The sequence below is a fragment of the Sebastes fasciatus genome, chromosome 3 (assembly GCF_043250625.1).
Source record: "Sebastes fasciatus isolate fSebFas1 chromosome 3, fSebFas1.pri, whole genome shotgun sequence".
Lineage (NCBI taxonomy): Eukaryota > Metazoa > Chordata > Actinopteri > Perciformes > Sebastidae > Sebastes > Sebastes fasciatus.
The window spans coordinates 17234520-17261605 of NC_133797.1; the positions used below are offsets into that span (position 1 = coordinate 17234520).

The 27086-nt window shown below is 41.2% G+C and overlaps 1 long non-coding RNA gene across 2 annotated transcripts in view; it reads left to right on the forward strand.

Moving 5' to 3' along the window:
- The first annotated feature begins 261 nt into the window (after positions 1–261).
- The window catches only part of LOC141764263 (uncharacterized), a 162445-nt gene continuing 135620 nt past the window's right edge, over positions 262–27086 (forward strand). The window contains exons 1-4 of one of the 2 annotated variants that reach the window (XR_012593238.1): positions 262–461; positions 6526–6696; positions 11322–11421; positions 18509–18644. This is a non-coding gene — a long non-coding RNA (uncharacterized LOC141764263). The remainder of the gene's footprint in view (positions 462–6525; positions 6697–11321; positions 11422–18508; positions 18645–27086) is intronic. The other variant, XR_012593239.1, reaches the window with a different exon arrangement.

The window sequence follows — 27086 nt, forward strand, 5'->3', positions numbered from 1 at the left end:
GAGGACAATATTATGACTCTTACGTATTTATTTATTTAATTTTTAAATTTTTAAAATTTTTAAAATTTCTTAAATTTTTAAATTTTTAAATTTTAAATTTTAAATTTTAAATTTTAAATTTTAAATTTTAAATTTGTATTTATATATATATATTTTCCGGCCAATCTACTGATTCACACTCCAATCCAGTAGTTGGCGGTCATGTGCATCCAAGCTGGTTCTCCAAACGCCAATAAACACTAAAGAAGAAGAACAAGAAGCCATCTTCCCCTCATCCATGATGCTCACCTGATGCTCACCTTGATTAGCGACAACAACAAACATGTGACAATGCATTTATAACTTCGGTTTTGTTTCTCCAAGACACGAGTGAACACTTTGGTGTGACATTTGAAAGGTGGAGGCAGCTGTGGACTTTTACTTTAGTTATTTACTTTCCTGACATTATATTTGCTGGACAGGTAAGCAACCTGTGATTTACAATCAGGGAATGAAATGCGCACCTGCCACCTGCCAAATACAGGCTAAATGTTGGCTGTGGCAGGTAAACATTTCAGTCCACCTGCCAAGATGCCATATTCCTTATATTAAGAACTATTATTTTTAAAAATGGTCAGGGATTAAGGTTACATGATCCATATTTCTACTGTCTGTTACCACTGACTCAGTGTTTACTAGGGGTGGACGAAAATATCGAGTATTGCAATTTTATGTTTTGTGATACTGTATCTATCAATTCTCAAAAACTCTGTATTGAATTCTAATTAATAGTTAACATGCAAAGATGAACTCAGTCAATATTTTATTTATTTTATTTGCAATGTGCCGTCTGTGATAAATGCAAATGTAGATCCTATAATTCTGATTGCATAAAAAAGTAAGCTTTTTTTGCTCAGATTTTATGCATATGGCGGTGTGTTTTTTTATACTATGACAGTTTTCCTAAAATTAGATTTAAAAAAATCTCGATATATTGTCTTGCTTACAGTACCGCAATATATCGCAATATATTGAATCGTAACCCCTGTATCATGATACGTATGTTATCGCCAGATTCTTGCCAATACACAGCCCTAGCGTTTATAATTCTAAAGCGTTCTACATAGACTTCAGAAGTGGCAGACAAAACAATTGTGTGGCTAGTAGAAATGTTCAGTGACTGTCCACAGTGGCAAGAGAGGAAAAAACTTAATTTTAGACCCTGTTTACAATACAGGTAATGTTGGGAAAATAAGCTAACTATCATTAACTAACTTGCTATTATTGTGTCGAAAAGTGTTACCCCGTCAAATAGTGTTTACTCCCCACCTGAACCTGAACAAACCCTCTTACCACCAAGAGGGGCGCTATCAATTTGACAGCAGGTAAACACTATTTGACAGGGGAACAGACCTCGACATAACACCTCACTTTTGTCAGTTTGTACTCAATACTCAACTTTAGGGCCTCTTGTCTCTGAAGTAATGTCTCAGTTAGCTAACAGGTGGAAAGCTTGTAATCTGTTGTTGCTGATGTTGTAGTTCAGTACAACACGTACTGTAGCTCCAAACTTGTTAGGACATCAACTGTCAAAATAAGAGGACACATCTATTAGGTGTATATAAGCCCTTATAAATCTCTAAAACTGATTTATTTCTACTACATGCACTCACACTGTTGCCGGTTTATTGCAGTTTATCCTGCAGTAAAAATCCTCCCTTTTATGAAGGTTATTATGTTCAGTCTTTGTTGCTTTAGAGGTGTTGATTCAAGTGCATGATGATTTTGGTTTGTGGTGCTGTGTTGAGTTGTATTATGTTATATTGACAGGTGCTTCTATTATTTTGTCCACCCCATTTATCGAGGATAGGCTAAATAACAGAAACACATCTCTGAATAATGAATTATAGTTCAATAGTATCACAGACTATATCCTCCAAAATGCTCTCTAAAGCACTTTCAACAGCCTATCCCAGCCTTTATGCAGCATGATTTGCTTTCAAGGGTCACAAGGTAAAAATGTCACTGATCAACAACATCAAGACTTAATAGGCTGCTGATATTGAAGCACTTTATTACTGACGTTCACTAATGATCAGACTACCTGCCGAGCAAAATATAGTTTGTGTGATGAGACTTTTTTTGTTGATATTCCTAGCAGGAAACCCACAGGTGTAAATAATAACGATGCATTCCATTTAGGTGAGACTGTTCCAGGGTTCTGGTATATTTGTGCGTGCTGGTTCACTGACACTGAAACAGAGCCATTGTTATTGTTATTAGTAACATCTGAGGCATGTACTACGAAGCAGGATTTGGGGTTAGCGAGGTAACTTCAGGGTCAACCCTGGTTTTCTGTCCTACGACGGTCGTTCACTTCTTACCGGGGTAGATCGCCATGGTAACCGGAACAGGTTATGTTTGAGGTAAGAGATCAACTGGTATAAAATCACCGCCTACTGACCAATCAGAGCTTGGTGCGCGGATCGTATGATAATATTACACAAATATAAAGAAGTTGAAGTCATAATCCAGGCTAAAATCAACACAGTTTAAACCGACAAATGCAGGAAAGACAGCTGGCTGTATGCTGTGGGTGCTTATCACTTTGAATTATGCTTTTATATTTATTTTTTGTACTTCCTCTCAAGTCCGTTTCACACCGCCGGAGTCGGGGACGTAGCTGAAAGAAAGCTGAAATACTCGCCACATCTTGTCAAAGGGTATAATGAAGTGTAATATATTCACCCATTCTGTTTTGAAAGGTATTTATGTATCATTGCCTCATCTAGCCGACTATATCTGACTTTTGAGTATTCTGTTAAATTATTATGTCTGTAAATTTATTCATTCACACATCTGCAATTTTTTCTTTTGCCAGATGTCTGTCCTGCATTAAGCAGCTTCAACTGTGTTACTTTTAGTCTGGATTATAAATTTAACTTCTTCGTATTTGTCTAATATAATTTGCTGTTCGTTTGTATGATATGACGCTGTGCTGACAGTAGACTTGTCCATGTTTGCAATTAGTCATATCCTACAGTACAAACACACCACCATTTATATGTGAACGTGCTCATATAGCCAGATTGAGAAACTCTGGGTTGATTCACCAAGTTGATAACCACCGTCGTAGATCTGCATAGCAGGATTGTGTTTGTCAGGGTTAGTTAAGCCAGATAAGGAGAAGATACCCTGGGTATGTTGAACTTGCTTCGTCGTACAGGCCTCTGTGCTTTACCTGCTGTGACAAGTCAAAATCTACAAAAAGGGTCTATTTAGGATAATTAACTTTTTAGCCTCTTTAATTCCTACTTCAGTGATCAGAGGTTTATAACCTCAAATATTAGCATACAGTGTGTGCAAGCACATTGCTAAATATTCTCAATGCTGAATTTGTTTAACAAATAAGCTGGCAGTTCATCCACACTGTTTTGAGATTTATTTTTTTTTAGCTCAAAGAAGAGCAAAAAGGGAAACAGTCTCTTTTGGCATGACAACTTCTTTTATGTATAGCTGCAACGAGACAATAAACGCTGCTGATGATCTCGCTGTCGGAGCCTGCCATTTCATATGTAACAGATCAAATTATGAGAGACCTTGCAGTGGAGTGCCGGGGCTCAGCATGGGATTAGGGGGCAACTATCTCAAGGCTGTGCTTCTCAGATAACCGCACCTAAAGCAACCTTTTCTCAAACACACAATTACCCGTCCGCTCCCTCCCCCCAATCCCCTTCACCACCTCCCTTTTGAATTTCATCAGGGGCTTAATTAGTATACAAATAAAACTTCCCTTATCTCCCTCTCGCCCTAATTGGCCTGTCTTTAGTTATGCCTGGTGAGTGTGTGTTAGTGTGTGAGAGAGCTGGGGCCCCTGTAATTAGGGTGACCGTGTTCACCTTTCCTCTCAGACGCACGGGTGCTCAGGCAGCCCGTGGGGAAGATGGGGCTTTCTACACATTGTGCTGTAATGTTCACATGTGAGTTTGAGTGTGTTTGTATTATGGGGGTGTTGAGGAACTGGGAGGGGGTGCGCTCAGGATTATTGCTCTGCAATCATTCTTGGACCGTCCCGATGGTGTTCTCATGAGCCGGGAGGGCTTTGGGTGCTGCTGGTTCCCACTGAATGGAAGGGGCATCTTACTTTTTTCATTCTCTCTCTCTTCTCTTCCCTCCCCCCCTCCACAACTAAAGTGTTTATCGATTATCTCGCTCTTCAACAACTTAATATTGGGTGACAGTGCACTGTGTTCTCACCGTAATTAGAGTTCAGCTCCGAGGTGGGGGTGCGAGGTTGCGAGGGGCAATTAGAACCCTTTGTTATTAAACTTGATTCATCTTCCTCGTGCACGGCTCTGCCCCGCTCTGCTCCGGTCTCTCCGCTGCTCTCTCCGATGCTTACCAAGGGTATCGGGCCATCCAGCCTCCTGAAATTGGCTAACCCGCAAATTATCATGTTTGCTTGCTAGACTTCCCCCCCCATTTGCCCCCTCCACCCTGAACCCTTCCTCCCAGGTCTCCTCTCCTCACGATGCCAATAACACACAGTAATAACTGTAAAGATCCCCAGTCAAATCCACTCCGACGCCTGGACTTACAATCACAACAGAAGTCCACGAGAGCCACTGAGAAACACATTCCTTTACTGTATGGCTGCACACAGCGTTTGATCAAAGTGTTTTAACGTTTGATCGTGTTATTTAGGACTATACGGTCTTTATTTTCAGTCTAATTATGAGTCCAGATTAATTTTAAACCTGTCAGTTGTACATGCTGTAATTTTTGCATCTGCCAAAGGGGGGGTTTGTTGTTTGTTTTCTTTGTTATTTAGCGTGGTACTGGAAATATCTATCAGCAGATATCAATGAAATTTAGAGGAAGGTTAGGTCATGAGCCAGGGAAGAAGTGATTAGTTTTTGGTGGATGCAGGTGCAGATCCAGGATTTATTAAGATTGCACGATGGGTTAGTTTTCTAACATTTTTGCTATTTTACCACAAACTGCATTTTAAAGAATGGAAAAAAATCTGGCACGTGTCGGATTGTTGTTAACATTATGAGTGTTTTTTAATGATTGATTTTGATACTTTGTAGTTTCTTTATATCATAAAACTAAGACCAATGTAGGTCAGGTTTTAGTTTTGGATTAGGGAACGGTTAGACCTGACATCATTTCTGCCAGCACCTTGTTTTTTGTTCGCTTGCTTCTGTGGTTTAAAGGGTCATCAAAACTATTTTATCGTTTTAGTTCAGGCCATTGCACATAGCATGTCATTAGAAAAGTATTATATTACAAAACATTGACAACAAAAAAATCTAAATGACAAATATTGACAAAATACAAATATTAAAGTACATTATTTTGACTTACAGTGAGTGTAAGACGAGGATCTGGACACACATGAAATAAATTAAGACCCCAAATTTGACATACTGTATATAGAATTAATTTAGTTGCAACCTTTATATTAAATACCTAAGAGGAGTTCTATATGGCGCTCATTTTGCATTTCAAATGAAGTGCAGCTCGTGGAAGAGGGCTGTCACAGATACAATCACATCCTTTGATAAGCCAGGGTCTCAGTTTAATCTTGGTTCTGTCGCCAATAAAAAGCTTTTCCTTCCTGTTTATTTTCCACGCATAAGCATTTCACATGAGCTGTGTAAGCACCAGCTATATTTAAATATAGGCATAACACGGGTATTTTAATACGTGTAAGTAGAAGCTTTTCAGAAAAGCAACACATAATGTAAACAAGACCACAGAGTTAATTATAACGTGTTCTGCATTGAGCCTTGCTCCAGTGAAGCCGGGTGATTCAGCTTACTGTATTTGTTGTGTCTGTTGCAATGAATACTAAACAACTTACAGTTTAGTTTAACATTAGGGTTTTTTTCCTGCCACCAAATATTACCATTTCTTAAAAATCTATTTCATCAGCATAATTAACTTAGTTAGTTAGTAGAAATCAATACAAAATAAATCAAATGAAAGTAAGCCAACAGCTCTAAAAGGAGTGCTACCTTTAGCACAAATCATAATGTGGACTGATTTTGTTTGTGCTGTTAAGCGTGACCTCAAAATCATCTTGTGTGCACAGTAATCTACCAGTTTGACTCAGACAGACACCGCTGAGGATTTCAGTTATAAAAATGTGGTGTGGTAGTCCTGGCAAGTTTTGAGGTCTATTATTTACAGAATGATGCAACTACTTAATTTTTAATACTACTTCTTCTCCACTTTAGCAAATAGTTTACCGCTGAGGCTTGTTCATGAAAAATAACCGGTGTTGGTAGCATTAGGAAATCTAGTTGTTGCTGTTGTGGTGTCACTTTGAGCAACAATTTAGCAAAAAGAGTGAACTTCTTTCTATACCACCACCAATAAAACTGTCAACGCTGTGTTCTCTATTCCTTCGCTGCACCAAACATTGTTAGTTTGAAGAGGTGATGTGAGTTGACAATATTCTCCCTCCTCTCCCTTCCTCTCCGGCCGCCTCCCCGACCCCTTATCCCCACCCCTCCGCCCATTCTTTGTCTCCTCCAGAGTCTCCAGGAGCTTGATATGGAGCTTATGGGGAAAAGGAGGAAGATCAATCCTGGTGTCAGCAGCTCAGCGCACATCTCTCCCAGTAACGGCAGGACAAGTGTCAGCTGGAGGAGAGGCAGCCGCCATGCAGAGAGCGAGAGAAAGCGAGAGAGTGAGTGAACGAAGGGGGTGAGGGGATGCTGGTGGTGTGTGTGTGTGTGGGGGGGGGGGATGAGAAAGAGAGCCCTCTGCATGGCAGCCAAGCGAGTGAGCAAGCGAGCGGCCCAGCCCAAGGGAGTGCACCTCCAGTAGACAAAAGATCAATTCTCTCCATTTCACTCTCAGCTCCTGATAACAAGCAAAAGTTCAGCAAGCCCAGGAGCTGTCTTGCCTTTGAAATGTGCATTCTGGTGTGCTACACACATGCAGTTGCACAGTTACACTCTCATACAAATGGCATACACACAAACACAATCACACTCATCCACTTAAAGGACCAGGGTGTCGGATTTTAGGGGCATCCATTGCCAGAAATGGAATATAATATTCATTATTATGTTTTCATTAGTGGATAATCACCTAAAACTAAAGCCCCAGATACACCAAACCGACGTCAAAGAACTAGCGGCAACGAAGGTCGACAATGGCGTTGCCTGACGTTGCCTTTGTCTTGGCCAAAAAGTTACACTCAGACACAACGCAAAGACGACAGCCAATGGTGAACTACCACGTACGAGGAGGAATTAACTCTCCATACCGGCAGGTAGCGGTAGTCTGTATTCGTCATTCAAAAAGGGAAACCGGAAGACCGAGGACGGCGGATATAAAAGCTGTTGTTGTGGTACATGCAGTACATGAAACGAAGCGGTGATTGCCGACCATTTTCAGTCCACTCTCACTCAACTTCATTCCAGATGGCCATGTCGCTCTGAAAATATCCGTGTGTTGGAATGATCAGATGAGATGAAGATGAAAAATGAGAAGAGCCTTCTGTATGTCCTCTTGACTTTACTCGTTGGCTTGCTTTCCTCACTTCTGTTTCTCTTCTCGTGCACTGATTCGCTTCAGCTGAACAGCCAATCAGAGTGATTTCTCTCAACGACAGGCTCTGCCGCCGATTCAACATGCTGAATTGGCCAAAAAGCCTCCGACACGGGCATATTAGAGCCAACGGTGCTGGACACACCGCAAAAAAACTAGGACGACCGACGGCTCCAAAGGCTTCAGGGCCCCAAGAATCGTTGTGTCTTCGTTAGCTTAGAATGAGCCCTTCATGTCTACATAGGGAGCGCATCCTCTTCATGAAGCCCGCCATGTTGCATCGCCATGTTTCTACAATAGCCCAGAATGGACAAACCAAACACTGACTCTACAGTCTTTCACATATTTACGTTGAAGTGGCGGCTTGAATTTGGTGGCACGAATGCACCAGAAAGCCATCGTAGGTTCTTTTACACGCTTGGAAAGGGAGGGGTATCCAGTTGGTTGCAATCCGTAACCTTGCCAATAGATGCCACTAAATCCTACACAATGGTCCCTTAAATTTAGAGGCCCAGTGGTTTTAGGAGTGATTTAGAAATAAGGGTTGTTTATTTGTTTTCTAGGCATGAGACAATTAGACAACAATGTGTAAAACAGAGTTTCCAGATAGTTTTGGTTTCTTTGAAGTTCTGATGTTACAGTCATTGCTTCCTTGATGAGGATCTGCAGCATCCAACAATTCAGATATTTAACTAAATGTTGTGTCTGCAGTAAAAACAGCATCCTTTAATTTGCATTTGGTTCGAGATGATAAAACAGTCAGTAAGAGGAAACAGCACTAGACAGGAAGCTGTTGCATTTGCTCAGAATCAAAACATAATTTGTGACAGAGTCCCTTGCCAAGGGTGTGTGGTTTGGATCGTGATTGCGGGTAACATTGTTATTGGCAAAGAGCTACGGTCAGTCAAACCAGAAACATGCATCTTGAAGAGCTTCATTTTGTTTTTCCTGCAGACACAAGTGTTATTGATAACATTCTCATTTGGGGGAGTTTATGGAATATATTGTTTCCTTCCTGTTTGTGCTGGTACTCAAGTCACAGCACTTGTTTTTGTTAAGATGTTAAAGAGTTCCCTCAAAACCACATGTTTGTGGGTGAGCCCCAACATGTTCCTCATTAAAAGTAACAACTTTTTCAAACTTTAATTATTGAAATAAATGTGGGATGAGATGTCACATTTATAGGCCATTCTTTGTCCAACCCTGACACACTCTCTTTAAAAAGTGCATTTCACAGTCTGAGCATCCAAACCTTTTGTACCTTCTCCAGTTCCCATAAAACATGCACTTATCTAGGTCAAGTAAAAAAAAAAAATCTCAAATATATTGGCAAGGTTCTAGTACTTGAAAGTCAAACATCAAATTTTCTTGCGAAAGCGGCTAAAGTTGATTTCATTTCCCTGTTACTTGATGTCCGCGTTGTCTATTTTGATAGTTAATCTGTCTATGAAGGTCTAAAAGTCTCTGCTGAATATCAGAGAGGATGATGGTGTGTGACAGTTCTGTAGCTGGTTCTGTTTAAGACGACCACAAAGAGAGAGCAATCCTGTGGAGGTTTGAACCCTGCCACTTCTCATCACAGTGAAACCCAGAAAGAGGGTCACTGTCAGTATTCAGGACAGGCACGGACCCCCTGTACCACAGTGGACTCTTTACACAGGTGCTGCTGGCCGGCTATTCAGCAAATGTTGCTAGAGTTTGGAATTAGATTTATTTACATCCCCCCTTACAGTTCCTCCTTCGTTTGGAGTCCAAATGTCATAACAGTGTCTGTGTAATGTACCCAATGATTAGGTTTCTCTCAGGGACCCCTATCCATGGCCTCCAACAGATGGCCCGCACCTCTTTGTATATGGAGATTTATTCACTGGGAATGTTTACAGATATCGTCATTACATGGACATCCATAGCTAAAGAGGCAGTAATTGCGGCAAAAGCTGTCATCCAGTCAGTGTTGTTTTTGTCATGTTCTGGCTGAAAGGAACAACTTGCAGAGAGGGACAGCCAGTATCACACAATTGACCTTTTACATGATTTTCAATTACTGGAGAGAGGAGAGAAACGGAGGGGTCCCTGTAGTGCAGCTGTCTCTGCTGTCTCCTCTCCAGAACATCTGCCCATCGAATGTGGCAGCGTCTCCTCTTTCTCCCCGTGAGGTCGCCTGCCCTGCCCAGGATGGGCAGGTGTGAGCTGGGCCAGGCCCCTCTGTCATTAAGCGGCCCAGCTGTGCTGTCACGTCTGGCATAGAGGCGGGTGTCATCCATGACCCTGTCTCAGCCCCCTTGGAGGGGCATACACAGACCTTGACAGGGCAGCTGAGGGTAAAGCCACGCATGGAATATCTATGAAGGACGACCATGTCGTCCCCTCCTTGCACCCTGGTGGGCGCCACCTCCGCATGCTTGCCTACCCTCCTGCCAAAGTGCAGGATGGGCCCTCATCAGCAGTGTCAGTCAATAAAAAGAGAGAACATCACATCTCCCCTCCTGCTGTGCCCTGTGTGTCTTTTCAAAGGAGAGTTATACACTTGGACAGAAGGACAGAGTGCTGGTAGACATTTTCACTGAGGCACTGAGGAAATAAAAAGTATATTCACTTACAACTAATTTGACTAGTTTTATGTGAAAATGGGATACACAGTTTGTACATCTTTAAAACTACTATATGTGATTGGAATTTTTAATAAATCAGGTCATACCAGTATTAGGGGTGGGGGAAAAAAATTGATACACCATAGTATCACGATACTTTGCGTGACAACACCCACATCAAGTATTGATTTTATAAACTATGAATGTCTTAACAATCCGATGGCCGCTATTCTGTCTTTCAGAGGTTGTAGCGGGTTCAGTCTTAAAGCTAGAGTGAAGATACTGGTATGTAACATATGAAACTAGAAAACCCGAATCGATTGGTACCAACCATGTCATGTTAGCTTGTCGGGAAGTATGCTAAATAATGCTCCGAAGTTGTGCTAAATTCTGGCGAGGAAAAACTGGCATGGCCATTTTCAAAGGGGTCCCTTGACCTCCGACCTCAAGATATGTGAATGAAAACTCTGAGATGAACAGATTGAAAACTACATCTTATTAGATAAATAAAAAAAAACATTAGATGGTTTTTGTATTCATGTTTTCATACTCCACACTTAAGCATTTCGAATGAATGCTCTGATAAAACATAGATATTGGAAGGACATGTGAGTTGAACAGTTGAGGGAATGAATTAATACCAGCGTTGGCAACTAATTAGAGAAATATGTGAAGGTGGCAATAAAAAGACACGAGCACTGCTCCCGATGATGAACTAATACCACTTGGTGAACGTGTTGCCTTGGAAACTAGCCCCTAGTTTTGCAACCCAAGCGTTCTTGACAGATTTCAATCAAACTTCAATCAAGTGCTATTTCTGGTGCAGGTAGCGTCTCCTCACAGATCGTCCACAAGAACAATGTATAAAATAAGACATACCTTGACACAGCTGTCTGCTACCTAGTAATTCACAGTTTGGAGTTACTGGTGAAATGTAGCTCTTACAAATGTTTTTTTCATTAAGGTAAAAATGTCAAAGTGTGCAGTAGGAGTCCAGGAGGGTAATTTATCAGCGTTTATTTCCCTGTTGGCTACTCCAAATTTGCCAGCAGCTCAGTAGTTCATGATATCGTTAAGAGTCCGCGCCATATTTCATGTACTTCAAGTACCTGCTTTTGCTGTGACAAACATGTTACTAATGACAGAGATACTGACATGCCCAAATCTCCTCTCTTTATTCAGCTTCTACACGTGCCGTGGAAGAAACCAGCATCTCCAGTGAGCGAGCGGCTTGACTTGGTCCTGGGAGTTGACGGCCCAGCGGGTTCGCCTGCATTTGAATGTAAGGACCTGTTTCACCTACGGTCACTGTATTTATTTACTCCACATTTACGGAGTCGCTGATTCAGCTGCAGAATGGTAATTCCACTCAATAACTTCATGGTTGATAAGGCAGATTGTGGAAGAGGAAGATATTGTGGAAAACACAACTGGGATTGAGATAGACGCTGTTGAACACAGTGGTCAGCAAACACGAAAAGAGAAATCTACCCATTAAATGGACATCAGTGGTTTAGTCCAGTTTAGATTGTGGGAGGTCTCGTCTTAGAGCAATTGTTGCCGCTCTGAAACACACAGACATTGTGATCAGAGCTACGGTCGGAGCAGGAAAACAGATGGGTTGGAAATCAGTAACTGATGCTTGGAAAGAGAAGAGGTGCTTTGTTATTTAGACTGGCCATGTTGCGTAGTCACAGCGGTGCCAAAAACTGATTCAGTTTTTAAAAGAGTGTAATTCTGTGCAGAACGAGGGACAAACTAAATTGTTTCTCATATGCCTAATCTGAAAAGCAGACGTGTGTGTGTGTAGAGGCAATATATAACATAAAAGACAACATGAAAATTATTATAATTTTGCCTACTTATTGGTTATCAATACATTTATGACAACCAAATGCAAACATGGTCAAAAAATTACATTCCTATTTACAGTGTCTTACAATCCCACATGCATTGTGGGCATTCTGCCCACACATCTCCTTTAAAACTGTTTTTTAAAGAATAAAGTGCAATTATTTTGCTATTTTCCTGAGTTGCATGAAGAGTCAGCATTTATGAGTGAAATTCAGTCCCTTTTTCTCTATGCTGTAACTTGAGGTCTAGAATATGCTGTCATTTTCGTTGCTATCTTTGTCGTAATTTACTTGTAATGTAAATGTAAAAAGGGCCATGTTGTGCTCCACATAATTTGATCCTCTGATATTTTTCTGAACTCTTCTAGTATCATAGACACAGTAGAGAGGCACAGAGGGGGCAACTCTTTATTCCAAAATGGCGTGATCAAATTAAAGACACATTTACAAAGGTAAGAACAGAAATGTTATAATGTAATTTAGTATTTGCATTGCTTAAAGGATTTACACCTTACACAAAACATTGCCTTATTTTGCTATTGTTAGCTTTAACCATAATAATAACCATAACGCTTAATAATTGGAACAACTCGCAGATGTTTTTTCTTTCTTTTCAACTGACACTGATACATTGATGATACAGTATGTTGTTCTATTAGTCTTTAAAGGAGCTCTATACGGAATTCAGAGCAAATCTATAATTAATGGATTGCCTCCACACGGCTCTCAATATGGCGACGGGGTTGTGTCTAGAAAGTAGCATGCAAATTATGAGCCTCTCGCAAGATGGTTAAGGTTAGGCATTGACCTCGAATGGTTAAGGTTAGGATAGGTTTGTCGGGCAGCGAGTCTCGCAAAAGTTTCGGAAGTTTGCAGGTTACCTTCTAGACGGTGGCTCTATGCTACGCCTCTGCAACAAGCGGTAACTGCCGTATGAGCGCAGTGCAGAGCGGCTGCGATTAGCTAGCCAATGGGACACACAAACAGGGACTCTCATGCACTAACATGCACGCACGGGCGGACTGGCTACGTGAACAATCCACAGAGAAGCTCTGATTACAACACACACAGAGGGAGATTGACTTCATTCTCTGCTCAGGTAGACATTACTCCTCTATATCTTTACATAGCAAATAGTTGTTTGCTGCTATATTAATGCTCTGAATGTCAAATAGAGAATCTTTAAATTACCGGTCTAAATAGCCTGGCCATCTCTAAAGCACAGCTGACAGTTGTCAAGTCCTGCTTGTCCAATGTTTTGCAGCTCAGGGAAAAGAACTCTTTGCCCTGCGTATTCCAAAGATTTAATTAATTATGCTGTGGTTAGTCTGTCTCCTGATGTCAAGGAAGTTGCCAGACATTTAGGAGTTATTTTCGATGGCAATCTAAGCTTGAATAACTCATGTGGATTAAGTTAAATTTTTTTGCATGCAGAGTATCTCTTAAAATAGATTTGAAAAAGATTTCTATGATGCAGCTCTGTCAAAAATTGTTGCTGTGTTTCCAGTGTGTGCATAAGACTTTTTGTGGTACAGTGTAGTTTTTAGAATATAAAAAGAATTGCTGAGATTTGTTAGGCCACGAAGGCAGAATAGTCCTTATGGAACAGCTCTTTCTATATTATGACAGGACATGAGACATTTCCTGATTAAGAGCTGGAACTCCTGTAGTCAGATTAAAGTCCTAAATGAATTTAGGGATGCTCAATGAAACACAGAAACTCTTAACTTAAGGTTTCTATCTCCAGTGGCCCCTCGAAGCTGTATAATTAAGTTCACAAATATTGTCTTATCTGTCATGCATTTCAAAAAATCAAAACCCTCAAGCGCACATTGCTTCATCTAATCCACACTGAATCTCCCTTTGACCAGAAAGAAATCAAGAATGTGATGTTTGTTTGGTCATTTTTGAGTTATTGGATTTCTTCGGTGTCAGTAGTGTAATTCCCAGCCCCACCTATAGTGTGTGTGTATACACACGTCTGGTGTTATTGGCAGCACGCCTTCATCCACCGACACCTCTAGCGTCCCTGGTGGCCTTTGTCACAGAAGAAAGAGAATGATCAATATCCCAGTTAAACTAGACTTTCAAAGCTGATCGTAGGGCCTCGTTCTGGGGCCATCTTCTTTAATGAATTTTCTTTCATTCCACACAAGTTTTTAAACATCAAACAATAAATCGGCCAGGGCACAGTAAAATATTTAGATCTATTGACTGTGTTTGAAAAATGTAGAGGGCAAAAACTCTAGTGGTTTGATGCTGATACATTCTGAACACTTTAATCCACCCGAGTGTTTCCTTTTATCTGCCTGGGTTTCTCCAAAAGAGGGGAAAAGGGCCTCAAGAATGTTCTCAAAGATCCAGCAACTCTTTCTTAAAAGCTCCTTACCTTCAATTGCTCTTTTTGAACACAGCGATTCTCAATGTTCTTGGTACCAAGGTGCACTTTAAAAAAAATACATCCATGGCACAAAAAAAAAAGATCGATTCTGTGAGAAGATCAGTCAAATCCTTGAGTGATTGTTCACCTTAGATGACAGTGGGGCACAGGACAAAAATAAATGTGACTGTATGAACTTAAGTCCGTAGTTTTAATTGACTATAATTTCCTCAATAAAATCTCACATGTGGAAATGTGTTGCGTTACAGCACGGCAGTGTGACATTACAAAGGTGGAAAACATCTGTTTTATAGCATTGGCAGTTTATTGTAGTAGTGTTGCGTTTCGTCATCCCCACGCCAAAACAACTCTTGAAACAAACCCTAAAACATTACAAAAAATACATCTGTGGGTAATATCTTTGTTCTGCCATGAAAGGTCCCACAAAACAAAACAGAAAAAGAATCAGGGGGAGGATGCTTGTAGAGTTATCTAAAATATCTTTCAATATTGACGGGTTGTGTTCGGATGGTGGAAGCCACAGATCAAAAAGAGTGTCTGAAAATACATTATGCTGTAGAAACATCTCATAAGGCTCAGTGAGTTTGAGTATACACTACATTCTGTGTGTTTAATGCACATCACAGGATTTTTTTCCACCCTACAAAAACTTCTATATAGACTTAGGGAAATCTCTTTTGTTGTTTTTTTTTGTCAAAGTCGCATCAAGGTGAACATCAGCGCCTTGGCCTGACCCCTTGTGGAGCCACTCTTCCTAATGTAGTAATAAATTGTACTGTGTGTATGCATACCTTTGCACGGCTGGTGCGTGCATGTGTGTGTTTGGCTGGCGTGACAGCCCGGCCTTGACGTTAAACATCTGTTGGGTGATTCATTCGGCTGCGGATGTGGAGTGACACCAAGGCACATCTGCCGAGGTGCGGGCGATCCCTGCAACCTGCCCCTCGTAAGGCCCCTGCTTCACCACCCAAACCACTTTTCTGATGATTGCGTCATTTTCCCTCCTCTCTGCCGCTGCTAGTTCACAAAAGTGACATCCTGCTTTTTTTCCCCAGGTTGTGCAGGCTGGAGAGCAGCAGATGCATAGCCTTGGGGAGATTTAGAAATGGCAAACACAATGAAACTCAAGAACCTGGGAAAAAAATGCAATCCAGGATAAACCTCATTTTGTCCTTTCTTTGCCATGGCAGAACTAAAATTAATGCTAAAGATATGCTATGCTTTTTACATTTTGAACTTATGCAACACATAAGAATATAGTGGACAAGATTAGTGCTCAAATAATTAACAGATTAATTGATTAGTCAATCAACATAAAATAAATCGGCAACAATTTTAATAATGGTGTTATTGTGGAAGGAAAAAAATCAAACATATTCGCTTGTTCAAGTCTCTCAAATGTGATGCGGCTTTTCTGTGTTTTATATTATTGTAAATTGAATATTTTTGGGTTGTGGACAGCAATTTGAGACTTGTTACGGGTGTTTATCGCTATTTTCAAACATTTTGTAGTCTAAAAAAATTAATCGATTAATAAAAAAAAGAAAGAATTGACAGATTAATCAATCACGATAATTATTAGTGGCAGCCCTAGACAAGATTATATTTTATTTTGGCACAAAATCATCATCGGAATGTATTAAATACTACGATGAATTTATTCTACTGAGTGGAAGGATTGAGAAATCATTTGAGTTTAAGTGACAGATGCTTCTCTTCACTACTGTGCAGGGCATTGTAATCACTTCAATGAATACAGCTTGACTAATTAAGGTTATGCAGTTGGCTGGCTCTCTCCAAACAAAGCCCAAGTAATGTGGATTGTGTTGTAGCACAGCCAGCCCCCATAGTATAGTGCCGATGAGAGCCGAGCTGATATGCTGTTCAGTCTGACGTGTCAGTCGGAAAAGTGCTAGAAAGATCAATCAGTCTAGCACTTGATTTTCAACATCACATTCATGTTTCCACTTAGCTAAAGATATAATTTTGTTGTGGGATAATAAGCTCATAAATTGATTTACTGTAATGTCTAGCTGCGCCGCTCTCAGCCCTGCTGTTACCATGACGAAAACACTGAGGAATATGACTGTAACAAATTAAACCGAAATAGCTGATGACTAACAAACACAGCCAGCGCAGATGATGATGACTGAAATGCGCTGGATAGCCGTTCTTGAGCTCGCTGTGCATGTTTGGCACAGATAGAGTCCAAGGACGCGCAGGGCCTTTGATCCCGTCTCTGGGGCGTCCCAGATGTTCCAGCGCAGGGCAATGTCAAGTCTGGTTTATCTGCAGAGGTAATGCCCAGCCATTATATGTACAACTCATCCATCAAACAAAAAGGAACATTTTCAGGATCGCTCTTTTCTTTGCACGACTGAGCAATTGAGGTTTGTCAGTGAAGGGAGTCTTGATAGACCATAACCACATCTTCAGCTACATGTGCTTTAAAGGGCCCAGGGCATGATGTTTAGTCAGGGCACCCATGGGACATTTCCTCTCCTAGTTAATGGACATGTCTGAGGATATTATCTACCATTTGAGGTAAAACTAACTGTAATATTTCATTTCCATAGATGTCATTGAAGTAGAAGTTGCCCTTCCTGAAATCACTGAATACTTGTAATCATGAGGAACTCATTTGAGTGCACTCTGACTGACTGAACATCTTTTGAGAAAAGTCTCAACCAGTAGGTGGCAGTATGATACCTGAATCTACAACGTCTCAAATCAAGACTCCTCAATCATTACTAGGAATAAGCACCCTGACTATTTCAATTGACAACTTGAAATATACAATAAAATCTGCTGCAGTTATTATATGCAAAGTAGTAAATTTAACCATTATTATTATATACTACTATTACAGATCAAACATCCATATTCAAATGCAAAGATTTTTATCACAGCATGGAATAAAAGCGTGCAATTTCCATCCACAAAGCTATGATATTTTACTGAGCAGTGAGTTCAGCTGGAGCAATAGAGGGGAAAAACACATTATATAAAATAAAATACTGTAGCATCCGACTGAAAGATCAACCTGAACTTTAGGATTCATTGATTAAACTGTGAACGGCTTGCTCCAGAGTGTTTCCAATCAGCTTTATATAGTCTGACTAAAATAAGTGCTCTGCTTAAAAACCACACTTCTCCTTCGGCTAAATAGCTCGTCTTTAAAATATAGCTTAATGAGATACTTATAGTTTAAGATACTTTTTTAAAATTTAGTCTTGAATTTTGGGAGATTTTTTTTTCCACAATTCTGAAATATTCTTTTACACACACATTTTGTTTTTGTTATTTTTTTATGTCAAAAACTAAAGACATTTTCTTTAACGTACCCTTTGTAATATAGAAATGCTCGCTGATCCAAAACCATTTTCCTCCTATTGATTTGAATAAAACCTCTTCGGCAGTTCACCTTCGTGAGAACACATTTTCAACATCTTCTTCCACTTTGTAAACCCAGAGCAGAATTTACACTTGATGCTTGGAATATTTTGTAAATGCTTTCTTCCGATATTGACGGTATCACTCTTTCAACTGGCAGGGCGAAGGCAAATTGAGCTCTCGTAAATGCATATGTGACACCATTTCCCCTCCAACTATAACTTCAATCCCCACTGAAAGCAATTAAAAGGGTAGCAGAAATCCAGAGGGCCTAATGGGTTAATTTCTGGGCTTGTTGCTTCGGCAGTCCTAACACAATGAATTTTCTTTGTTTGTTTAGCAACTGAATGCAAGGTGGACTTTTTTATAAACTCTTGTCAAGTCGCAAAACGATCAAACTTTGTGGCTGCACTGAAAACAACAGGCGTCCTGGATCGGACGCTACGAGAGGACACTGAATATTTTTGTGGCTCATTACAAAACGTATTTCCTACAGATTTAAAAAAAGGAAGGTGGTTGCACAATCTGCTACATTCACTGCATCTACTCAGAATTAGAGATTTATTTTCTAAGGAGGAAAAAAAATCAATTAGTGCTAAATTTATTCATGGATTTCTGCGATCAATGCGAGTCCACTCAGAGGGGCTCGGTGGGACCCAGTTCATCCCAGTTAATGTGTTTGAAGGGGAATTACCATTGATGTTGTTTTCCCTTCCTCTCAGGTCAAAGAGCATCTCGGAGCTGTCACGGCACCATACGGGAGGAACTTCTCTCCAGTCCTCACCGTTACCCACAAGGCACCTGGACAGCAGAGAAGATGGCGTGGAGTGGCGGTTGATGTGAGGGAAAGACAATCAGGTAGGCTGTCCGTGCTGAATCTAACATACCCACTGTCAGGGAGTCTGGAGCTAATTGTGAATCCAATCAAGGCTGGGAATACTGCCTATTGATTTACCCCACTAAACACACACCATAAACAAATACAGAGGGAATACATTATGTGTAAATTCACTCACAAATGGCTTTCACGTCCACAGAATATTCATATAATCTACAGTAGCGCTCAGTGTACTCCTATTATACTGGTCCGCTAGGTGAAAAAACAGTTGTTCCTCACTCTCTCCTAATTTGCCGCAACCGCTGCAATTTTAATTCACATGACCTTTCATGACTTCTTGATTGTTTTCATAATTCTTGCATACTTCATAATGCTCCTCCGAAAGACATGCGGTGTGATCCTCTGAAATGTTCCTTCAAGGATATTCTTTTCGCTCTTCGTATTGATTTCAAACAGTTCCTGCACACAGGCTATATTTCAGGTCAATTAGACATATTTGGGCATTTGCAAATCATTTTTTTCTCTCAGATCCTGGGGCTCTAAAACTGCACTTTTGGCCCTAACAGCACTGCTCAGATTCTCTGTGGAGCTTGACATTTTGATCCGCAACAGAGACTAAATGATAACCGTTTCCTTGTAAATACTGCTGCCTGCGGGGGAGGGTTTAAATAGACTAAGAAGGACTTTTCACTCACTCACTTGTTTATATTCACAACTCATCTAAATATGGACAGCTAAAGCATCTATTACAGTATATGGTGTGAGGCTGCAGAGTAAGTGGTGCGAGGGGAGACCCATAATTACAGCAAATTATTGTTAGTAATTTTCTAAATTCCTCTGCTTTTACACTTACAAATTATGTAATTAGGACCATTTCCCAGAAAGATAGCAAATAGGTTGTGATTGTTCAGTTCGGACTTTCTTCACCAGATAACATAATTCCACTATCGCTTTCTGTCACTCTCTTTGTTTTGTTTTTTCTTTAAAGAGAATATCTTTAAAGGTTTTTTTTTTCAGTTCATGTATGAAAGAACAAGCTGCCTTTTGTTTGAAGTGTTTGGTCTTGGCATCTGTGATCACTCTCATTAGGGCTCTCCTCTCTCTGAGAGCAAAAACACTCCAATTCATTTATTTTTATTTCAAACATATCATTGACTGCTGTCTGAGCTCGCATCCACATCTAAGAGAAAGTATTTATTTGAACCTAACAAACGCCCCTCTCTTCAACAATTTTAAATATAAATGGAGGAGGAATCGATTAGTCACTCGCTGATTTTTGTATGTTTCTCCCGTATCTCTGAAAAAACGAGTAAATAATTCCTTTTTTACCAATAAGTGGGGAGATCGGATGGAATATTTATTTTTGCCTTGAGAGAAAGTCAGTGCTGAAGTTTGACCCCCGTGTATTGTCAAGACAACCTAAGGTCTCCGACACTTCATATCCACTTCGTAGCTGACAACACCCCCCTACTGCAGTGCACACGGTGAACCAGCAGCGCCCACACACGGTAAGATTGACATAAACACTTTTTAATTGAGCTGCAAATGTTGTCAAAAGATGGAGTCATTATTTTAGCATCCCTAAGGGGGAAAATCTGCTCATGCAAAAAGAAAAAGAAATGTATAATTAATACAGCCAGTCACATTATGCCCACTGTGAGGCTGCACAGATAGGATAATATTACATTTTTACTGTGGCGCTGTGAGATTGCTGATAGTGTTCAGTGCTCAGCGGCTGGCTCCAGGGAAAGATTGCTCCTTGTCACATCCTTATCAAAGAAGCGTTTTGTTCCTTCTTGCGCACACAGTTCTTATTCCACAAGAAGGCCTGTGATCTCTTATACGTGTGTAGATCTTTCTTCAGCACCCCCCACTCCCAACCTCCTCAATGCTCCGCTGAAGATCAATTGTGTTTGTACTGTATGTGAATGTGTATCAAAGAGTCCCCACAGTCAATGCCTCCACTTATAAGGTAATGTACTGACACGGGAGATTCCACGGGGACCGTGCAGAGCTCTCCGTGTACAGAGGCTGTGCAGCAGAGGGAAGGGTTTGGAGGAGGGGGAACACAGCAGTCATATAGCGTGGGAGGAGGAAGCTGGATTGATAACACACACCACTTACACAATACTATCTTCACATGGAAAAAGAAAATATATACCTACATGCACGGCAAACACATACTGTATGCACATACGGTGTTGTCAGTGGATGATTTCAACATGAAGGGGCTCCTGACCTGAGTGTTAGCCATGCTGATAATTCTCCCATCGAACACCCATCGTGTTTCACAGAGCCACGAGGGGATAAGCTGTCAGTGAGAACTTTCATAGGCGCAAAAAACACTCACCCAGTTGTTTTATTAATCCTTCAGATTTATGAAGGTAGCTGTCCATGCAGAAGGGGAATTATTCCCATGCATTTCAATATTATATTGACCTTCTAACTAGCCAAGTTTAAGTCAGAAATCCATAGTTGCTCTTGTCTGAGAAGTGGGAAGCCCGGGTGCTCACCGGCTCCTCCTTCCTGCACTCGCTCTTTTGCAGCTGAGGTGGGAGGCAGGTCAAATACAAGGCTGGGGTTTTGCAGGATTTAACCCAGCCAAAGGAGAGAAGTGGGAGGATGCAAGTGATGGTCTGTGCCCGTGTGTGTGAGTGTATGGGTATTTAATAGCAATAGGATATGGGGCGCATTGTCCTTTTGATGCGTATATGTGCGTTTCTATGCGTGCGTATGAATGTGTGGATACATAGCCAGTGACAGAAGGTGACCCCTGTGTCAGTGGTTTATTATGTCCGGTTCATTTGCTAGGCCAGACTCCATTGGCTGTCAGTTTTACTGCCTGACTGTGTCAGCTGGACAGTGTAAAGTCTGATGGAGTGTTTTTGCCTCTGAAGCCATCCTGAACAGGAAGGCAGGGAGAGCTATATAACAGGCTCAGTGACAGGTTCTCAAAACAGGCGCGCCATGAATATGCAAGCTCTTCCACAAACAGCCAGGAAAAAAAAAAACTGCTTGATGTGGCTGAATCTGAAAATAAGCAATTTTGCCATATTCAAGCAGCCGCATTGACACTTTCAGCATATTTCTCAGAGAGTCTCACTGTCTTTTCAATTTTATTTCTGTAGCACAGTTAGAGTTAGAGGAGAGAGTTTCTTCCCTGTTTCATCACTAAATATTAAATAATGTTTCACTTTACTGTCACAACATAATGAAAACGGGAGAGGCATGTGCTAAGGGATAAAAAGGAATCATAATTGGATATTTTTGAGAAGTTATGATATTTGTGCATTTTTTAATTATGTGATTTTGCACATGTAACATGTCTTGATTGATTGGGATAAGGACCGCCTCTTAGCTCACCACCCTCCCCTGTTTAATGCAAATTAAGTGAACGTGCCTTTGATATTGAAATGATCTCGCTGCTTTCCTACAAACATTTCAGCAGACGAAATGCAACCGTTTGTGCACTTTCTCACTGTAAATTACATTCACCTCAGCACGGCCATGGGACCCAGCGTTAATGTCTTTTTTGTTTGTTAAAAAACTAATATAGCTACAAATAATCTAAACACAGAATAATACAATAATGCAATTGTTTTGTGAAACGTTAAAATAACTTAAAGACAAGTTTGCACACATTAGATCAAAATGTAACAGTTGTAAACAACATAACAAGTGACGGATACCAAAGCAATATAAGGCTGCAGTTAATGATTGTTTCATAACAGATTCATCTTTTAATTATGTATTGATTAATAGTTTGGTTTTATGAAACATCAGAAAATAGTTAAAAATGTTCTTCACAATTTCCCAGAGCCCAAGGCGACACCTTCAAATGTCACTCTTTGTCTAACCAATAGTCCAACACTTTTTCACTATAATGTAAAACATGAAGAAGCAGCAAACTGCTGGAACTAGAGCTGCAACTAACGATTATTTTCATTGTCAATTAATCTATCGATGATTTTTAATAGTTGTTTGATCTATAACATGTCAGAAAATTGTGAAAAAAACGTCCTCAAATGTCTTGTTTTGTCCACAACTCAAAGCTATCCAGTTTACTGTTATAGAGGAGTAAAGAAACCAGCAAATATTCACAATTAAGAATCTGGAATCAGAGAATTTTGACTTAAAAAAAGAAAAAAAAATCAAACCGATTAATCGATTATCAAAATAGTTGGCGATTAATTTAATAATTGACAACTGATTGATTAAGCGTTGCAGCTCTAGCTGGAACCATCAAATTATTGTCATTTTTGGCACTTAAACAATTAACCGATTATCAATATAGTTGCTGATCATTTTCTGTTGATTGACTATTATATAATGCTTTTCATTCCCTTACTTTGAGGAATATGAAGATTTTCTTTTATAAAATCCCTTTTTACTGTTTAATAAAAGACTCTCACACACTGTTAAATGTCCAAACACAAGCAGCCGTACAAGATCTTTGCCTAAATAGAATACAGTCTTGTAAAAATTATGATTTTTAATCAGAAATCATCTGATTGAAGGACAAATAAGGAAGAGTAAAAATCTGAGCAAACATTTGATTCCAGCTCCCGGTACTTTTTCTGATACTCGGTGTACAAAAGTCTTTAGGTTCGATAACTGGCCCTACAAGTGAATCATGGTGTACGGAGGGAAAAGGCAGTCTGGGGGATTTACTAAAGTGGATTTATGCTGGAGTTTGTAAAAGCATGAATTCAATAATATTTCTTTGGTACAAGACAAAAACAGTGGATTTCATTGTACAGTGATAATGTGTGGTTCCCCGGAGTCACAGCGTTGTATGTTTTTTCATGCTTAGTGTCTTTTCAGGACACTGTGTTGTGTGACCCTCAGGGTTGCTCTATGAGGTGATAACAGGACAGTGTGTGTGTGGATAGAAGTGTCTTTTGTATTACAAGGAGCCCACATAATGAATGCACACAGGCCCAGTGAGAGAGACCTCACGGTGCGCCTCTCCTGAAGAAACAACACACCGACTCACTAATTACCCGCTATTGTCGAGATAAGCAGTGGTAGAGTTATTGGCTCGTCCTTCCCACCGCTGTCTTCTTCTGTTTTCTGTTGCCGTGGTCACATATCTTGTAGATATGGCAGCTAAATCGTTCGCAGAGAGATTGATAGGGATATTTTCACGTCTCCTGCCAGGTGCTTTGCAGACGGCGAATTTGGGGGGAAATCTCAGGAAATCTGACGTTGTGTAAGATATTACTGTGAAACGGGTTCAGGGTCAGATTGGCTTACAGTAAAAGTTTGGTCTGGCCACCGTTCTGTATGAGGGGAAAGGGTGGTGATGCTATTAACTGTACTCCTTTCCTGTTTAGAGGAAGGGGCTGCACATTCCAGGACACACACACACACACACACATACACACACGGGCACTTATGAAGACATTCTTGTACATGAGTACAAATACTTTTATGCGCAGCACCTAAACAAACTTTATACTTAGTATACATTTTACAGCACATACACATGAGCGTGCACTCACACATCTAAATGCATGCACATGCCTTCCTGTTCCGACACACTCGCTCACTCAATGACTCTATCTTCCTCTCCTACTTTGTCTCTCTCTCTCTCTCTCACTCCCTTTACTGGAAGGCCACTTTGATAGGCCCCCTCATAAGGAGAGACACACCATCCCAGCTGATTCCAGGGGGAGTCCTTCAGAGGGAGCACTTCCAGTGGCTTCAGTGCATTAAAGCTTTTACCTTTCGCTTCTAAAGACATCGGGACAAAAACAGGCCGAGCTCTTTCTCTCCACCAGGGAGAAAGGGAATGCATTGTCTTGTGAGGACACTGATTACTTAGGAATCAGGCATCAATTATTCAAACGATGGCATACTGTATTGCCTCCACCTTTAGTGACAAGACGGCCTTTCAAGGCTGGGAAGTGCAGAGACACACCCTGCTTGGTCCACAAGAATCAATACAGGCCTGGGTAGTTTGCTTCCTCGCTTTCAGTGTCTCGCTCTTCATACCAATGTGAATTTGGGGTCTTGGCTTTACACATTTGGGAAACCTTGAAGTGCCAGCTGCTGAGAAGGCCACAGGGCTAAGGCAGGCCACCATGGAGGCCTGCGGGGTCTGGAAACACGCCCTTGGCATGTCCCTCAGTTCACTCCACCGCCTTTTTGTCAAGTCCTACCCACTCCCTTCGGTCTCTCCACTGCCTGTTGTCTTAACTCAGCTGATTAGCTGTAAGTGAGCCTGATGAATGTCTGCCGTTCATCCACAACACCTGGTTCTCAGGAGAGTGGATGTTGCCTCAAGGACGGAGACAGACGAAAAAAGGGGACTTTCTCCTAGACTAGTCCAAAGATGGGACCACCCAGGATTTGCATACTTGAGGTTTTTTACTTTGCTTTTCTTCCTTGCCTCCACTCAACAGTGTTGCAGAGTTTTCCCTGGACCAGACTCCTGGCATGCTTCGCACTCCCGCTCCTTAGTCACTGTCACTGAAACACAAAGAGCCCAACACACAGCCCTGTGTCCTGTCCCAGACTGTCTGACCTCCCCTCTCTGGAAGCTTTCGCTGCTTTGCTATGTTTGCTAATAGAATATCCTCTTACTCTGCCACAGAGCCCTTATTTTGAACAACCACAGACCACTAAAAAAGGTCAGGCACCCCAGGCCAGAGAGTCAATTTAAGCAAATAAAGTGTAATTCACACCTGATCAGATAAAGTCATTTTTTTTGTTGCTTTTATTGTCATGTGTTTCCAACATGTTGGTTTTCCAGAGAGGTTTTTCTGACTTTCCTGGCTGTGTCAAGGTCAATGGGCATGCCACTGCTGTTTATTTGCGGGCCATTTGGCCTGCGTTGCAGCCTGTGTTGCAGCTTGTGACATGAAAGAGTGAAGAAAATGTGGAGGGGGAGAGGAAAAATCATAAGGGTGAGGAAAAGCATGGGAGGAGCCAGAGGGAGGGAGGGAGGGTCGCTGGAGGAGTTGGATAACAATGGCTGGAGTCCAAGGTTGGCTAATAGTATCTGACACACTGCAATTTTGAGGCTTATATCAACATTGTTTTTACAGCTGTAATTAAGCCACCTAATCAGAAGCACATTGGTCGGGACAGTCTGGGGCCGTGAGGGGGCAGACACACAGTGAGCTGTGTTCAGCCCTGCGGCAAAGCAGCAGCACCGCACTGGGCTTGGGCTAGGTGGAGGCCAGCCAAGGGAACTGTGGGTGGGAGAGCATCCTGAGTGTGACACACACATACACACAGATGTACACAAGGGCTGTGCATTGTGCACTGGGGGCCACACTGAATGAGTGTAGATACGGGGAGGGAGCAGTTTTTGTCTGCATGTACAGTATGCGTTGAACTATATATATATATATGTGTGTGTGTGGGAGTTTTTGTGGTAACACATCTGTCCAAATTGTTTTGAGGCTCTGTGTGTGTTGCAATAGTCTCCTGGTGGCGTGCATATCTGTGTTTATCAAATGCTCAATTATGCCCAAATCTTACTTATGCACGCATGTGTGCTCAAGTGCATTTCCATGTTTGTTCAGTGGACGTTTTATGGTGTGTGCCTTTTGTGCAAAAACGCACAGCGTGCAAAAATGTGTGTATGAAAGAGAGAGAGAGGGAACATGTGCATGTGTGCGGTCGCCTCAGCCCCACAGACGTTCACCCCACCCTTGTCAGGGCCCAGTGCCGAGTCACCCAAGTCTCAAATGGCAACAGCGCACACACACACACACACACAGAGCAGGACGCGGAGCTCAGCTGGGGCCAAAGTCAACAGATGAGCTGGTCTGAACTGGCTTGCTGTGTGTTCTGATTGTAAATTGCGCTGGTGATGATTAGAGAACTCCAGCACAGGATGTCGACTCTTAAAACTGTCCAGAGAAAATAATTTTCTACTATGTTCAGGAAACTTTTTTTCTTTCTCTCCTTTACACTGCTCCCCACTCCACCCCCCCTCCCCTGCCTCCCTCCCTCTTTAATTTAAACATCATGGGGCTGTATGTGAGGAGGTGGAAGGAGTTGGTGTGTAAATTGGTTTAAGGCCTCCCGAGTAAAAAAAAAGCCAGACAACGGAGGCTGTTTAGAGTTTCATCCTATCTATGCAAGTGCACACACACACACACACACACACACACACACACACACACACACACACACACACACACACACACACACACATAGATTTGTGTGCACATACAGTGCATGCACTTGCAAATATCCCTAAAATGTCACTGAGCTTCTAATTTATTTGTGTTTGACATCTGCATGCACTTTTTTTCATCTGTGTATATGTTTGAGGACAGGACGTTACGGTGTGGTATTTCACTGTATCCGGGTATGTGTGCATTAACAGCATTACCTAATTGTTTATTCCAGTGTGTCTGTGAAAGTGGGAAGGAAGATCAGTGAGGGTTTATGTAACGGAGCCAGAAGTTGATGGGGATGAATGATTATTGTTCTGCACTTTA